This window comes from Miscanthus floridulus, chromosome 9 (assembly GCF_019320115.1).
Source record: "Miscanthus floridulus cultivar M001 chromosome 9, ASM1932011v1, whole genome shotgun sequence".
NCBI classification, from domain to species: Eukaryota; Viridiplantae; Streptophyta; class Magnoliopsida; order Poales; family Poaceae; genus Miscanthus; species Miscanthus floridulus.
This window is the reverse complement of record NC_089588.1, coordinates 126,553,136-126,571,813: the sequence shown is the minus strand read 5'-3', so window position 1 is coordinate 126,571,813 and position 18,678 is coordinate 126,553,136. Positions and strand designations below refer to the sequence as shown.

Here is an 18,678-nt window from a genome sequence, read left to right as displayed (position 1 = left end):
GTAGTCTTGAGAAAAAGTTTGAGACCAATCCGGCACTGGAAAGCAAATGGACTTCAGAGTCCCAGAGAACCTAGATGTATAGATAGGGTTCGACGAAAGGTTTTATATACCTCTGTGAAGCACGTCGACTCTGCCTATGTTGAAATGGCTTGAAATTTTTTTTGCAGTCATTTACACCCAAAATATGGCTCCACACAAGATCTTAGATTTTTCTGATAATTATTTTTATTATTACATTTTTCTTTGTCCCGCGTGAGACGAAATACGGTGAATTACATATTGAAAACAATATAATTCTGCATCAACCTCCATAAATATTTGTCTCCTAGGGCACAAGAGACCATTTGGCAAAGTTTGGCACCATTCCGGATCATTTAGGGGGTGGACCCAGTTCAACGTATAATTAATCGGTGAATTCACGTGGAAATTCAATTAAAGTGCAAAAAGCACCAAACCAGCTCAGAAAAATCTCGAACTTGGTGGTGGCTATACATAAGGCATTTGAAGTCTTGAGAAAAAGTTTTAGCCCAATCCGGCACTAGAAAGCACATGGACCTTAGAATCCCAGAGAACCTAGGTGTATAGATAGGGTTCGACGAAAGGTTCTATATACCTCTGTGAAGCACGTCGACTCCGCCTATGTTGAAATGACTTAAAATTTTTTTGGCAGTCATTTACACCCAAAATATGGCCCCACACAAGATCTTAGGTTTTTCTGATAATTATTTTTATTATTACATTTTTCTTTGTGCCGCGTGAGACGAAATACGGTGAATTACATATTCTAAACAATATAATTTTGCATCAACCTCCACAAATATTTGTCTCCTAGGGCACAAGAGACCATTTGGCAAAGTTTGGCACCATTCCGGATCTTTTCGGGGGTGGACTCAGTTCAACGTATAATTAATCGGTGAATTCGCGCGGAAATTCAATTAAAGTGCAAAAAGCACCAAACCAGCTCAGAAAAATCTCGAACTTGGTGGTGGCTTCACACAGGGCATTTGCAGTCTCGAGAAAAAGTTTGAGACCAATCCGGCACTAGAAAGCACAAGGACCTCAGAATCCCAGAGAACTTAGGTGTATAGATAAGGTTCGACGAAAGGTTCTATATATCTCTGTGAAGCACGTCGACTCCGCCTATGTCGAAATGGCTTGAAATTTTTTTGGCAGTCATTTACCCCCAAAATATGGGCCCACACAAGATGTTAGGTTTTTCTGATAATTATTTTTATTATTACATTTTTCTTTGTGCCGCGTGAGATGAAATATGGTGAATTATAGATTGAAAACACTAGAATTTTGCGTCGAAATATGGTAAAATAAAACTTTAAAACTTATGTGTGAAAATTATATTTTTTCCCTAAAATCTAAAACTATTTTTTCAACAAAAGACTCTAAAAATCAAAATATACTTAAGAAAAGAATATAAATGAAACTAATAAACTAAAACTATTTGTTTTTTTTAATGACTACTGGCGGAAGCTTTATTCCCGGTTAGAGGTTATAACCAGGAACAAAGAGCAATATTTATTCCTGTCTAAAGCCTCCAGCCGGGACTAAACATTTAGTCCCGGTTAGTGGCTCTAGCCGGGACTAAATGTTGATCTTTAGTCCCGGTTATAGCCTCGAACCGGGACTAAAGTTTGCCTGCCGAGCCAGTAGCGTTGGGCAGCGACCTTTACTCCCGGCTCGAGGGTATAGCCGGGATTAAATCTCCTTCACTCCCGGGTTCAAAAAATGCCGGGAGTAACTCCGAAAATGGTGCCGAGACAAAATGTCTGTTTTCTACTAGTGCTTGCATCGGGCTGTAAGCAGCCAACCAATCCATACCCACGACAACATCAAGGGAACCCAGGGGTAGCACCCTAAAGTCAGACTGAAATGTACATGCAGCCACTGACTAAGGGACTAGGAGTAAAATAGCCACACTGATGAGCTTGGCACCCCCAGCAACCTGAACAGTATTGCAGATTGGCAGACTAAATGTTGTGCAATTGAGGAACAATTGATGCATTAACAAATGATGCTGAACTGCTTGAGTCCACCAATATGGTGACAAGAATAGACTGCAGAAAGCCTTGAAGACATATAGTGCGAGATGCTGGCACACCAGATATTGCGGACTTGGATAGAGCCAAACATAGCTGTTCAGTAGCTGTGAAGTCCTCTGCTGAATCAGCCAAAGAATCCTATGATGAAAATGATTCCCACAAAGCTTCAACAGCATGCAGTACCTTTGGCGCGTAGACGTAAAGCACGCCGATAAGCTTTCACTGCAGCCAGAGTCTGATGAGTAGGAGTTGCAGCAGAGGTCGATGCCTGCTTGTCAACACGTGGTGGCGGCGGAGGCAGAGGCAGCGGTGCGGCTGCCGGGGGATGGGGCTTGAGCGCCAGAGACCAATCACCTCCACGCGGTGCACAATGCGAGGCGACAAGCAATATCGAAGTTTTTTGGACGTTGTACGAGCACAATGGACTTAATATCATGACGAAGCCCATCGATGAAACGGGTAGTGAAAAAGAGGGGGTTGGAATTTGGAGAATAGGCTGTCAGCTGATCAACCAATTCGGAAAAGGTAGTGACGTAATCAGAAACTGAAGTTTGCTGCCGGACATTGAACAGTTGTGGAGAATGGACTCATGCTGATCACAATCGAAACGGTTGTGCAGCAAGTGACAAAAGGAATCCCAAGTTGCCATGGGCAACCGAGATGACATAGATTGATACCAAATGGCGGCAGCGCCTTCCACGTAGTGCTCGACCAAACTGATCCAAAGGGACGAATCAACCTCAAACATTGCAAAATATTTTTCGCAGGGAGAACGCCACCGCCTCGGGTTCTCGCCATCCAATTTTGGGAATGGAAGCTTAGGGAGACGGCCAGTTGGTGGATTGGGTCGGTGATGATCCGGAGGAGGTGGAAGGTTTGGTGGAGGATGGTGAATTGGAGTAGGCAGAGGGCACGGGGGAATAAACTTAGGTGGTGGATGAAAATCAATTCGTGGAAGGTGGGGTGGAGGATGGTAAACGGATTCACGCACAGGACGCGGAGGAATCATCACAGGCGGGGGGCGGAAATCAGATGCATGAACGGGAGAAGGATGTTCAGGAAACGTACCATTGCCCGGGACATGGGGTCCAAGTCGTGACGACTCCGGACCCAATATCCCGTGGAATCGAGTCGACGCAGTGCCCGTTGGGCGGGTTGGCGGTTGGACCGGCAGAGGAGTGCGCGGGCACCGGTGGTGGTGAAGGAAACAGTCCCGGCCGGTGAGGCATTTCGTCGAACATGTTGCGGTTGAGGTTCTTCACCAGCTTTTGAACGTCTTTCTGGATGTCGTCCAGTACGCCCTACATGCCCGGTCGCCATGCTGCGAGATCCGTAGTTGCCATCTCGAGTGCCGCCACATGCGCGTCGCGCTCGTCCTTGATGGCGGGCGACGCGGACGGCCTCCAGATTGGTGAGGCGCCGTGTGTAGTTGGCGTCGCTTGCTTCAAGGGTGGAGAGGCACTGCTCAATGGAGGCAGCCACCGGATCCGGGTGGAGCGACTCGATCCCTGCCAGACGACGCTCGATCGCATCGGCCGGAGTAGCGTGCGAAGCCTCCAAAGTGATGAATCGGGAGTCGACGGCGGCGCTGTGGTCTGCGAACTCGTCGAAGCGGGAGTTCAGCGCGTCGAGGACGAGCTGCAGCGGGGGCTCCATCACACCGCGAGCGCGATTGAGACAGGTATAGTGGTAGTTAGGAGGAGGAGGAGGTGGAGGAGGAGGAAGGGCTAGGATTGAGGAATGAGACGTCCAATATCAATTGTTAGAGATAGCAGATGGAGATCGGAGGTAGAAGAAGTTAGCAGGGACAACTAGAGGAATTTGAATTCAGAAGAGTAAATATTAGAGAGTATAGAGATACAATTTCCATTCATGTCTCTCCTCTCCGGTTCCTCTCCTACATATATTGCTCATACTCAGTTGATTCACGATGGGCCGACGAAGCGGAAACTGGGCTTACGGTCCCTCTTGGGCCTTGTCGAGGGCGAGCCTGGAGGCGAGCCTGAAGACGACGCTTGAACACCTGGAGCCGGGATTGAGTTGCTAACAGCCTGCACCTGTGAAAGCAAACATAAAAACACAAAGATTACAGGGCGCATTTTGTTTCAGAAATTCTCTGTGGATAAAATGTTTATATGATCAAACATTCATTTCAAATTTGGATTGTTGAATAAAATCGAAGCAATCTCTTAGTTTTGCCCTGGCTGAGGCGTTTACCATGTGCATGACCTCAAATATTTCAAGCACGCTATCATCTGTGAGCTGATCACAGTAGGAGGCCCTTGCCTTCATGTTGGTGACATAGTTTTGAGATGTTTTCACGGAGAATGTGTGGTAGTCGATCGCATACTACTTGTACACACGGAACACGGCGTGAACACAGGGCTGGGCCGTCACTTTCGCACCTTCCTCCTACTGGGCCTCACTCAAGCTAAGAACAGTGTTCTGTTTCATTAAACCGAATCATATTTTGTTCAAAATAAAAAAATTTAAACCGAAGCATATTTTTCTGTCTTTTCCATCAGTCGAAAGAATGTCATGATAGTACGCACTTGCCTTGCTCTCCTTTTGCTCCTGTCCTGCGTGAGTGCCCATCTGCCGCAAATGGAATTCTGTTTGTTCGCAGGCTCACATCGAATTTCACTGTTCTGCGAGGATGTTGGTTATTGTAAGGTGGAACTAGTTTGTGCTACATGTATGTATAAAGCTACGGTAGCAAACTTCATTTTGCTCTCGCTTGCGTGTTACTAGTATATTATATAGTATATTCGTTTATATGTAACGCCATAACAAGCAGCTGGTAGCTTGTCCTCTGGTAGACATATTTTTATATCACCTATAGTCACCATCTAGATGGATCGGCCGGCCCTTGTAATTTACAGTCATGCGACTTGCATAGATCGATGACTAACAGCGACATCTTTTCAATAATACAATTTGCTTACTAACTTATTTTCGGAGCTTTGGACTCTCGGTGGTATCGGCAGACTGCTTTTATTAGGATTACTAAATTAATTAATTCCAACAGTCTGCCAATTGGCTGCTCCTTGACTTAGTTTACGAGATGCTCAGCCAAAACCACCGGCCGGATTAAAATGTGTATTTGTACACCATGCTTTGTAGTCTACGTGTGTCTTTTATGCCAGTACTCATCACATTATTCGTTTGATATAACCTAGAGAAAGCGTGTTGCTGCTGATTGCTAGGCTGGTAGCTCTCCAGATTTCATCCATTAGCTCTTCTTTGCACTGCTGAAAGTCTGCAAAGGTCCATGGCCTCCAGCTGATGAAGGAAGACTTCTTATATATCCTCCTTTGCCATCTCGTTACACTTGCAGAGATAACAGAAGTGCAGAACATACGAATCAGAGTCTTGTCATCAGGTATATTTAGTTCTAGTATCTCTGAGATCATAGTGATTCTTCTCGCCTACTAAGTGCATATTATTCTAGCTATAGCAATTCAATCAACCAGGTTACTAAGACTTCTTGTCGCAGTGTGATTTATTGGTTTTTCTCTCTCTCGGTGATAGATTGATATGGGTTCAACAACAGGAGTACTCACGGGTTGTGATCTGAACAAACTGCTCCTGCAAAGATGATTACTACGGGTTCTTATTATCAGACTCTTTTCCTTCTTGGTTAAGATTAAAAGGATTCTCTTTACTTATGCAAAGTTGTGCTGAAGAAAGGCACTGTCCACTGAACGGGGAAATATTGGTGAACCTGTAGATACTAATCTACATAAATATTTTCTGCAAGATTTCATTTCCTGCTTCAGAAATTATGTAAATGAGAGGAGGAACGGAAAGCATGATTGAGTAGCCACTGCTGTTTTGGCTTTCAGTGTTTCACTTTCTGACACCTCCCCTGGTTCTCTTCATCCTAACAGTTTGGTAAGCAAAACATAAATCTGTTGGCCCATAAAGGTTTCAGACTTCTTCCTATCGTTCTCTCAGTTCATTCCTTTTTTTCTCTCAGACAAAAAGTCGCATAGACACATACTGGTTTACATCGGGATCACTCTGCTGTCAGTTCCTCTAGCTCTCAGATGCACATGGAGTGTTAATTTCTGTGAAAAGCTCCAGGGGATCAAGTTAATCAAGAAACAGTTATGATGTCATTCTTCAATTTCTCCTAAAACATGCCATATTTGCACGTGCTGATCACATAGAGATTGCAGAAGTTTGATGCTTGACAGAGCACCAGTTTCTTTTGGACAACATCCAGTTGGGATCAGGAAAACATGCATCTTGTTACAACCAGTAGCTAACCATATGCAGGTATATCTTTCCCAGTTCTAATATCTCGGATTGACTAGTGGTGTTTACTCTGGAAAAATATATTAAGTCTATTGATTCAATCAAGCTTTCATTCTCTCTACTTTTTACAGTTGTCGTAGTGTGATCAACTGAGACCGAGAGTCCTCTGTTATCTATTCTATATATTGGTTTCTGAAGCTGTGGCCTTAAAATTTCATTGGGCTTACTAAGTGACGATCTTCAAGTAATGATGGGTTGATCATCTGAACAAACTGCTTCTGTGATTCTTATGATCAATCACTTTTCCCAATTGTCTACATTTTCCAAAGATGGGTTGATCATCTTCAAGTAATGACTACATTTTTCTAAGGTAAGAGCTGTGGGCGTGCTTCTGATATTATAAGCTTGCATCCATGATGTTATAGTTTTTGCTGATACCTGTAATGATCTGGAAGAACTGCTTCTGCAAGATGGTTACTACTAGTTCTTATGTATTGTCACACTAATTTTCTTCATTGAAGATGATTCCTAGACTTGCATGTGCTGATCAAGCAGAGCTGGCACAGGTTTAATGCTCTGTGTGCCCATTTCTGTTGAGCGAGTTCATCTCTCACCAAAGTGATCCTGTTGGGAGCAAAAAAGGAAAAATAGCATCGACACATACTGATCTATTTGATGTGTACCATCTGATTAGTGGCTTATCAGTTGACCTGTAATCAGGTACTTACTGCTCCACCATCATAGCTTAAATACAGTGATACTCTTCTTGCTTTAACTTTCTGCTGAACTATTCTAGTTATGGGTACCATCTAGTAATTGCCGGTCATTGAACAACCTTTGTTTTGACAAGCAAGAGGTTTGCCATTTAATTCTTTCTCGTTTTTGCAGGTTTAATTAGCTGTGATATATCTGTGGTTCTCTGTCGGTGATTGGCGGATAATTTCTTCTATCCACTTAATAAATTGGTTTTTTTCCCAAAGGATTTACTTTTGATCTGCACGCATAGCATCGGTGCAGTACGCTGGATGAGTTGACAATCCAAACGAACTGTATATGCCAACAAGAGGATTACTATTGACTCTAGTTGGAAGATAGATTTCTAAGGTAAGACATCCAACATGTACCTGCAATCTGACCATTATCATGTTTTACCAGATCGAAATGTGTAACCAATGGAAGTATTAGTAGAGGTTTTACGTGCAAGTGCAACATGCCAAGTACTTTTTGAAATTGATAACATCAAATCTAGAGTACCTTAACTTACAACACTTGAAATAGAAAGGGACAAGAATGAAGCTAAGACAGGGGTTTATACCTCAATATTTTACCTTACTACTCATTTTGTCAACCACCACCGTCATGTACCTAGTGTAGGGCAATGCTACGGTACCCTCTTTACTTATTAAGAGGTAATATCTCAAATAAATCCGAGCCATTGATTTTTAAGGATTTTTGAGTTAATTATCTAATTAATTAATATAAGAAAAAAAATAAACATCATTAAATCCTCACGTCACCGAAGAGAGAATCAAGCGCATGGCGCCTTCCTTTTCCGTGCAGACGGACCCTTCCTTTTGGGTTCAACGTGAATAAGTTGCTATTTTAGTTCTATTTTTACTTTTTGCTAATATATACATGTATACACTACACGTACAAAAAATTTTGGACTGATGTTTGGATCCTTTCATTTGAAGGAATTGAAATCTACTTAATAAAATAGGCTATTTAGCTTGGAATTTGACATTTCACTCCTTTCCAAAGTTCACATATAAGCCTATCTCAAATTCATAAGGTGTGAGATGGAAATTAGTTCTATAGATCGTCATGTTATATTTCTACTTTGCAACTTATAATACGCTCTTCAACTCGCACTCCTACGGTAGAAATGCAACACATGAATATCTCTCTCGTATAGTCAACAATACTATATAAATATAATTCATATACAACCATATTAGCTTAATTAATATGTGTCTAAATTATGATTCTTAAAATGAATTCAATTCAAGGATCCAAACAGGGCCTCCCTGTTCGCTTGAACTTATCAGTACTAGTCTGGCTTATCAGCCATGGTACAGTGTTTTTCTCTCACAACAAATCGGCGAACAATATTTTTCAGCCTGGCTTTTCAGCAGTTACGTTAAAGTTGTACACCATTCATATTATATACTCAGTTAAAAAAAATGTTACATACTTCAATAATATCAACAACGTGAAGTTTTGTGTCCAACGTTAATAGCTGTCACATTATATATGGAGCATGTAACGTGAAGTTTTGCGTATACACGTAAATTTCATGTATGTTGGACACGTCTTTGGCATGTACGCGTACACGTTGTAGTATGTCTTGTGGACATGTACGTACGACAGGGTTACTTGCATAAACAAATAGGTAGTTTATATATGCTACCTAAATTATGTCATATCCAAAGTTACAAAAATAAAAAGATTTATCACATTCAATAGATCTTGTATGCATCAAAGATCTAAAAATGATCTTTACATCTAGAACTTTCCTTATTTTATCCTATTTTCCAAAATTAAAAATTAACTAAATATTTATTTGATCTCCTAGAAACTAATAGATGATTCTAGCCATCTGATCTAATGAAGGGCTTACAGTCATTTGGAGGCACCATAGTAAATTCTCTTAGTGTATTATTAGTTTCTAATCCATATGGCATGGCATTATGCATGATTTACTGACAGTAGACAAAAGATGTTTATTCCTGTATATATCATGTCAACCACCACCGTCATGTACCTAGTGTATTATTAGTTTCTAATCCATATGGAATGGCATTATGCATGATTTATTGACGGTACAGAAATGATGTTTATTCCTATATAACTTAATAACAAGGTGCACGAAAATTCTGGATGTGAGTTCACTATACTCATATAAAACTTATTGTACAAGGGCTTTGCTCTGACACTCCCAAATGACTGTGAACCATTCATTTAATTCGATCAAATGGTTAAAATCATCTATTACCTACTAGAAAGTAATATGTAAAATATATATTTATTTTAATTTTTTATTTTGTAAAATAGGATAAATAAGGTAATTTTTAGATATATAAAAATCTTTTTTCTACATCTAATTGATGCATGTGTAATCTATTAAATATGGTAAATCTTTTTATTTTGGAACTTTGGATTGATCTATTTTAATTAGCATGTTAGTCTTTTTGATGATGTATGTAACGCTCTGTGTTAGGTACCGTCGTCATGTTAGCTCACCATTTTTTTATGCAACATGTCCCTCCTGTGTTAACTTGTGTATTTAAATGTATGTAAGTTGTATATGCATGTTAAGATTAGGTGTATGATGCATGTATAACATGTATACGCATGTAACATACATCTCCTGTATATTGTGTTAGCTAGCGTTAAGATGTATATGCGAGTTAAGCTTACGCGTATTTATTTATTTTATTAATAACATGTAACGTGCACACGAACTAAGAAATGAATGACCGCTTGCTTCTTGTACTCCCGTGATTACGGGATTTGAAAAAAACTTTTTTGTTATATTTATTTATTTTATTAGATAATAAAAAATCAACGGTTCAGACTGATTTGAGCTATTACCTTCTATTAGGTAATGCGAGTACCGTAGCATTGCCCTACAAATCAGTAGTGGTACTCCCTCCGTACTTAAAAATGAAGTCATTTTGGACAAGGTTTGGACCATATATGTTAAATTTAATGAATGTTATCACATTTGGAGACCAAGTTAACATGTCTTCTCATTCATTGCCCAGCCTCCAACTCTTTATGTGGATCTCCCTAACCATCTTGGTCTGATGGCAACCATACTTGAATCTTTTGTCGGATCATGCGCGAAGAAGTTGCAAGATATTGTTATAGAGGAGGCCATACTAATTTTAGGTGTTAAAGAAGAGCTCATAGAGCTGAAGAGAAGAATGGAGCAAATATGGTACTTTCTTAATGATGCAGAGAAAAGGAGCATAAAAGAATCTGCTGTTAACAATTGGCTTGGTCAGCTAAGAGATGCTATGTATGATGCTGATGATATCATTGACTTGGCCAAATCCAAAGGAAGCAAGCTATTGCCAGACCATTCTTCATTAGTATCAAGCAGTTCAAATACATGCAGTGGCCTTTCTCTTTCCTCTTGCTTTTTTAATATCCAGACACAGTCATGAGATTGCAGTTAAGATTAAAAACTTAAACAAAAGAATTGATAATATTTCAAAGGATAAAGTATTTACTTCACTCAAGAGTACACAATCAACTGTAACAGTTTCTGTACCAAAACAGAGAAGAAGTTCCAGCCTTGTTGAGCCAAACCTTGTTGGTAAGGAGGTCTTACAGTGCTTGCAGAAAAGTAGTAGATTTGGTGCTTGCACATAAGGAAAAAAGGTCTTATAAGCTTGCTATCGTTGGAACAGGAGGAGTTGGTAAGACAACACTAGCACAAAAAATATACAATGACCAAAAACTAAAAGGGAGCTTCAACAAACAAGCATGGGTTTGTGTTTCCCAAGATTTCTCTGAAATAGCTATTTTAAAGGAGATTCTACGAAAAATTGAAGTACAGTACATGCCAGATGAATTAACCGATGAGCTCCAAAGCAAGCTAGAACTGTCCATTAAGGATAAGAGTTTTTTTCTTGTGCTGGATGACGTGTGGCAGTCAGACATATGGACAAATCTACTGAGAATCCCACTACATGTTGCATCCTCAGTAGTAGTTTTATTGACAACTCGATTTGACACTGTTGCTGTAGAAACCGGAATGGACTATACACATCGAGTTGATTTAATGTCACTGGATATAGGATGGGAGTTACTATGGAAGAGCATGGGCATCAAAGAAGAAAAAGAAGTACAAAATCTACATGACTTAGGGATCGATATTGTTCGTAGATGTGGTGGTCTTCCCCTTGCAATTAAAGTCATTGCTAGAGTTTTGGCAACCAAAGATCAAACTGAGAATGAGTGGAAGAAGATTTTGGTAAAAGATGCTTGGTCCATGAGTAGTCCTTCCTAGTGAAATAACAAGTCCTATATATCTAAGTTACGAAGAGCTGCCACACCATTTGAAGCAATGTTTTATCTATTGTGCTATTTTCCCTGAAGATTCAGGTAATCTACCGTGATGATATTGTAAGGATGTGGGTCGCTGAAGGCTTTATAGATGAGCAAGATGACCGAGTCCTTGAAGATATAGCAGAAGAATACTACTATGAGCTGATCTATCGAAATCTCCTCCAACCAGATTATTACTATTCTGTTGATCTTATTCAATGTAGAATGCATGATCTACTAAGGCAGCTTGCTTGTCATTTATCCAGAGAAGAACTTTTTGTTGGTGATCCAGATTCAGCAGGGGTTACTGTTATGAGTAAATTCCGCCGTATTTCAGCAGTCACTATGAATGATATGGTTGTGTTACCTAGAACAGATAAGGGGAAATGTAAAGTGAGAACTTGGAGAACATCTTATACAAAGTCTTTGAGAGTCGATGATACAATATTTGAAAGATTACCAAGCATTCGAGTTTTGGATTTGACATATTCACAGATACAAAATGTTCCATCTTGCATTGGACGCTTGATCCATCTACGATTACTATACCTTGATGGGACTGACATATCTTCCCTTCCAGAGTCCATCTGTTGTCTCATAAACCTTCAGATATTGAATTTGGAGAGATGTGATTCTTTGCATAGTCTTCCTTCAGGAATAACTCAGCTATGCAACTTAAGGCGACTTGGCCTAGGGAGCTCACCAATAAATGAGGTTCCAAAAGGTATCAGCAGATTAATTTCTCTCAACGATTTACAAGGCTTTCCTGTTGGTGACGGCTCTTATAACAATTCTGTAATGCAAGATGGATGGAATATAGAAGAATTGGATCCCCTTTGGCAGTTGAGGAGGCTTGATATGATCAAACTGGAAAGAGCAATTCCTCCTAGTAAAGATTCACTGCTAGCAAACAAAAAACATCTCAGAGAATTAGTGCTACGTTGCACGTGAACACATACATGAGCCATATTCTGAAGATGTTGTAATCAATATTGAGAAAACCTTTGATTTGCTAATCCCTGCGCACAACCTAGAGGATCTCGGTTTTATGAATTTCTTTGGTCGGAGGTTTCCCAGCCTGGCTAGGATAGTGCTGACCCATTTGCCTTCACTGACATACCTACAGCTCATAGATTGCAAATCATGTGTGTCATCTTCCACCAATCGGTCAGCTCCCCAACTTGAAATATCTGAGAATCGAATGGAACCACTGCAGTCACCATGATTGGACCCGAATTTGTTGGCTCTGGGATGGGTAATCTCAGATCTACAGAGGCAGTAGCTTTCCCCAGGCTTGAAGCATTGGTCATCAGGGATATGCCCAACTGGGAGGAGTGGTCCTTTGTTGCTGAAGAAGAACAAGAAGCAACAACAGCATTCACGGAAGGAGCAGAGGATAAGGCTGCTGCAAATCAAAAGTGGGATGCCCCACCTCCAAGGATGCAGCTGCTGCCACGACTGAAGCAGTTGGAGCTTGACCGCTGCCCCAAGCTGAGAGCTCTCCCACCACAGCTTGGACAGCAGGCCACCAGCTTGAAGGAGCTCCGATTAAGAGATGTGCACAGCCTTAATGTGGTGGAGAACCTCGGTTTCCTCTCGGAGCACCTTTCAATATCAGGTTCCGAAGGCCTAGAGAGGGTCTCCAATCTTCCCCAAGTGAGAGAGCTGCGTGTACAGCTGTGTCCCGACTTGAGGTGCGTTGAGAGATTGGACAACTTGCACCAGCTGTTTCTGACAGAGGATATGGAAGGTGCCTCATCACAGTGGCTGCCTGGACTCCAAGAGCATCACCAACAGCTGCACGGAGAAGACATGGATGTCTACACTTGGATATAGTGAACGTACAGACATGCCGAATGAGATGGCTATGAAGATATATGTAAGCTATGACCCTTGTCTGAATTTTCTAATTTGGTTAGATGTTTATCTTCTCTGCTTTTAATTATCCATGCCCGTTTTCAATTATTTGTAGGTAATCTGGCATTGAGGGCGGAAGACACGACTAGAGTCTAGAATTTGTCTCATTGATATCCATCAGGTGCCTGATTACTCTGGGCTGGATAGTACGGACGCGTGTCTCGTGTCAAGCTGATGCATGGAGTCGAAGAATTTGGTGCTCTGCTTATCGAGGAAGGAGAAGATGCGTTTTGGTGTCTCCTGATCACGTGGCGCATGTGTCTGAATAACCAGTGTTTTGTTTGCGTATGTATCTGAATAAGGTCGTGATATATACTGCTGGTGTTTTTTAGTCTTGTTTTTTCTTTCAGTTGTGCCAAACATTACATACGTTGTTTGGAGCCCTAGCGTGTATGCTCTACGTGAATTTTGTTTGAGGAATGCTCTGTGGATATGTTTCATTTAAACAGATGGTAAAACTTTTTCCTTGGCGGGGAGACCAAAGAACCATCTAAAGATTGGATTGTTGAATTAAATCAAGAAACGTATTTGTTTTGACCCTGGTGAGGCGTTTTCTACGTGCATGACCTCATAATTTTCAAGGATGCTGTTATCTGTGACCTGATCACAGTAGGATCGGAGCCTCCTTGCCTTCATATCCTCCACTGCAGTCGTCCTGCAGGCCCGCTCGAGGAGGCTCTTGCTGACATTGAATTTCAGAACAGTTATATTACCGTCCGCCACTGCAGTCGTTTTGAATTCGCGTGCTATTTGTACACACGCGACACGGCGTGGACACTGGGCTGTATGCCAACACATCTCGCGCAGGCGTCTAACAGGTCTGGCCCGTCACTTGCGTGCGTTCGTGCTGCTGGGCTTCACCCTAAGCCTGGGCAAAATACCCGATACCCATTACCCGTACCCGAATTACCCGAACCCGAGGTACCCAATCCCAAATTCGGATAGCGATTTTGATTACCCGAAATTAGTTTGGGTAATTCGGGTAATATCCCCCGGTACCCAAACTACCCGAACTACCCAAAGATTTGTTTTTGTCTTTGTATTTATCATGTGTTGTTAGCTGAACCATTTAACTTATCACTTTATTAGAATATAATTCTCTCTATTTGAATGAGTGACTGTAATATATTATTCTCTACAAATTGCTATTAAAATTCTATACAAATTGCTGCTGAAATTATGTATAGATCGCTATTGAAATTTAGTGTAGTTGGTTGTTTTCTGTAAATTTGGGTATATCGGGTAATACCCGAACCCGAACCCGAATTATCGGGTACCCGAATTTGCGGGTAGTGTTTTTTTGGGGTAATATCGGGTAGCAATTTTCATTACCCGAATTACCCGACCCGAAAAAATCGGGTAACCCGAACGCCCAGGCTTACTTCACCCGACGGTCGACGCTGACGACAGCGCTGTGCTTCAACCAAATGGAACATATGTTTCTTTGTCCTGAACTGCTGACAGAGACAGAGTAACACTCTCCTGTTCAGTGAGTGCAAAGCGCTACTCTGTTTTCCACACTACCAACTCTGCTGACGGCATATTGTAGTCAGTTCTGGGGGACGCGTGTTGATGCCAAGCTCAAGACATCACGGAGGATTATATCTTGTGGCCTTGCAGCTGCGTGTGTGCCCTTCCGCCGCGAATCGAACTCGATTTCTTTGCAAGGGAATTCACAATGCATCGAGGAGGTTAATTCATTTCATTTCTGAAGATGTGCAGAGTCAGATTTTAGGCGTACGTCTACCACCTGTATGTACATATGCCCCTGCAAAGTTCCACTGTTCTAGGCATGTAGCTCTTTGCCATTTGTGCACATCAATCCCATCTTGATGACGATCACCTAATAAAAAAAAATTCCTGGACCAAGTTTTAACTAATGTTAAGGTTGCTTTCCTCAACTCGAAATTCAAGCAAGTTGGTAGTTTGGTAGTACTCCCTCCATCCCAAATTATAAGTTATTTAAAAATCTTGGGTAGTTTAGTTGTCACACCCAATTTTAAGGATAAAATAGGATGCATAATTTTATGTGCGTCCAGAGATCAATCACACACATAAGCCGACAAATTATAAATAGTTCATCATAAGTGTTTATTACATCACGAATAATAAGACAAAGTCTTCACATAAATATAGCGGAAGTATAAAGAAAAATATCTCGCGGAAGCTCCATATCACAGAGCATGAACCACTGCCGCTAACTCCAAATCATGAGTAGAATAATTTAACTCATGCTTTCTCAACTGTCGGGATGCATAGGCCACTACTCTACCTTCTTGCATAAGAACACATCCACTAGTACAGAAACGGACTTTACTCCCGGTTGGGAAACCCCTTTAGTCGAGGTTTCCCAACCGAGAGCACGAATCCGGGACTAAAGGGCCCATCCTTTAGTCCCGGCTTCTCGCCCCCCGGTTGGTAAGACCAACTAGGACTAAAGAGGCCTCCCGGCCTGGCCACGTGGGGCGACCCTTTAGTCCCGGTTGGTATTACCAACCGGGACTAAAAGTTTTCTTTTTTTTCTTTTTGTTTCTATTTTCAATTGATGACTCGTTTTGGTTTTCGAATAGGTTTTCGAATACGCATTCTACGCTGCTAGTAATATACGTATTCTACACGTTTATAATGTTCGAACATTTTGTACAAACTAAAGTATGAAACTAACGTATATATTACATGCATATACATATATTGTACGTTATTTTATGTACATATAATATTTATATATATATATATATATATATATATATTACAAATAAAGCTTGCATTGTATATTCTATCATATCCTTGGGATAACAAATTCACTCCATCTGGTTTGGCTTCCATGTTTCATTGACGTCATTGTAGAACTCGCCGGCGGGGTTGAGGACCTGGTCATTAAGAAATCCTGCTATGGTCTCTTAAATTGCTTTCAGTTGGTCACGTCGTATGACTTTTTCCTTCAACCATAGAGTTTTCAATAAAAGTTAAATGAAAAGTATTAATATATATATATGTGTTGGTCACGTGATTACTTATATATATGAGCAACAAAAGACATTGTGAATATATGAATATATTTATATAACGTACTTTGAGGATCTCTTCAGGAGTTCTTTTTGCGTACGCCATGATCAGCTCGCAAACATAGTATCCGCAGTAGTTGTTCCCCTGTTCTTGCCTCAGAACCCACTTTTACGAGAAAAAAGATCCGGTGAATTGAAAGCATGTATGATGTTAATTGAATTATATATATAGTACTTACTTTGTGTGCGATTACATCCAGTGGCGCTTTGCAATGTTTTATGTGGTGTTCCTCAATGAAACTTTTCCAAACACTACGCCCAATAAAATAAAAAATTAATTTGGCCTTTAATAATTGTTGCAGTTAAGAGATCGGGGTATATATAGTTGCTAGAGAGATCAAATTACCCTTGGATAATATCTATCATGTCTTGGTACTCTGTTTGCTCTTTTCTTAACGAGTCTAAGATGCTCAAGCGACTATTGGCCATACCGATGACCATCAATATCCAATGATTGCTGCATATGTTTTTATACACAAATATGATCGACATTAACTAGTATATATATATATATATATATATATATATATATATATATATATATATATATATATATATATATATATATATATATATATATATATATATGGGAGATAGCTTAGCTAGTAAGCAAATAATTGAACAAATGTCCATATGATCGACATTAATTATTTAACACTCACTTGAAGTTGTAGGAGAAGAGTATGTTCTTGTTTTGTTGGTTCACTAAGAACCTCATGAGATTTTTTTCGAGTTCAGCTTTCCATTGAGGCGGGGGTTAGGGTGTTTGAATACGACATTTGGATCAATGAAACCAACATCATTATCCTTTCTCTTTCTGAGTTCTGTCATCTCATATCTGCATATATAAAAATATAGTGTGAGGATATATAATTTATATATATACATGTAGCTTTATATATATACACTTTAATAGTAGAAAATAATCACACTTACAGACAATAGCAGCTAATGAGACTTTTGTCGAGACAGTCCAGGTGGCATAGTTGGTGTAATTCTACAAACTCGATATATATAACGTCATCGCCACGGAAGTAATGTTGGTTTCTAACTCTGACAGGAACAAATGCCTCTCCCCGTTCACACGCCGCCATGTACCACTTGTTTAGCAGGTACATTTGCGTACCCAGTTCACCTAAGGCCTCAGGGTTGCATAAACTCTTTCCATGTTCAAATTTCTTCCAAGGATCCACTTTCGGAGCAGATGGTCCTTCAGCGAGCACTTGGGCAAGGTCCAAACCAGTTTCCTCGTAAAACCGAGCCAGCTCCTCAAAATCGACGTCTAAGTCTAAGTTCGAACCATATTCATTACGAACAACAAGAGGGGGGATTGATTGTTGCGATTGTTGTCCGAGTTGTGCAACACCTTTCCCTAGTCTAGTCTTTTTCTACGTCGCCTCAAATGACTTGGTGAAAGAGCGGTCGTAGTCCGATTTTGGCAGGGTCTTTTGAGATTCCTGCTTTTTCTGGTCCACCTTCTTTCTTAGAAGATTGGAGGTAGGTAGAAGTACGGTTTCTCCGGGTTCTCCCTCGCTTCTCGTTGCTTTTTCACTTTTTTGAAGAAACTGTCCACATCTTTTTGTACTGCAGCATTTAATTCCTTTTCATTTTTCTCGTGAGACAGTTTTTGGGGAATAATTGGATTAGATGTGGCTTTCTTCTTTGTCGGCTGGTGGGCCAACGGCTTCGTTTGCGGGGCGGACCTCTTAGGAGCTGGCTTCTTCTTAGTCATCAAGGGAGGTGGGGAAGCCGTTGGAGACCTCTTTGGAGGCGTTGGAGACCTCCTTGGAGGTGGCGGCGGTGGCGGCGTTGCCACCTGATTTTCCGGAGCACTATGATGATCTGGAGATTGGATAATTGGACTTAGGTTGGTAGAGACCCTGCTGTGTGAGTACAAAAAAGAATAATTAGGTATAAGAAATTGTTATTTTTAGTCATGCATGTCAATAAAAAATTAGTGAAATTTTTTTGTTCACTTATGTCCGCACCTATTGTCTGGCAATTGAGGAAGCGGCGGTGGACTAGAGACCCCGAGGAATAATGATGTAGCGCTTGCGCCATAGTATGAATGTCTTCTCTGCTTCTCCTAGAGTCTTCTCCCCATCACCTCCTAGAATGTCAAGAGCCAGATCACTAAAACCTTTGTTAACTCTATCCACTGAGACGCTAACATATCCAGGTGGTATTATTGCCCCATGGATTCTTGGTGTCTTGGTAGGATCTGGAGGAGAAAAAACACCGAGAGCCACCATGATTGTGGCATTCTCTTTTGGAATATGTAGCTCACATGATGTAAACGGTGCAGTGATGTCATCCACAGGGAA

At 40.9% G+C, this 18,678-nt stretch overlaps 1 long non-coding RNA gene and 1 pseudogene across 1 annotated transcript; both read left to right on the top strand.

The window, feature by feature from the left end:
* Nucleotides 1–6,076: 6,076 nt before the first annotated feature.
* On the top strand, nucleotides 6,077–7,017 carry LOC136482895 (uncharacterized). The gene is made up of 3 exons (XR_010765242.1): nucleotides 6,077–6,335; nucleotides 6,446–6,684; nucleotides 6,881–7,017. It is a non-coding gene; the product is annotated as an uncharacterized lncRNA (long non-coding RNA).
* A 246-nt stretch (nucleotides 7,018–7,263) lies between these two features.
* On the top strand, nucleotides 7,264–13,725 carry LOC136482894 (putative disease resistance protein RGA3; annotated as a pseudogene).
* The last annotated feature ends 4,953 nt before the right edge of the window (nucleotides 13,726–18,678 follow it).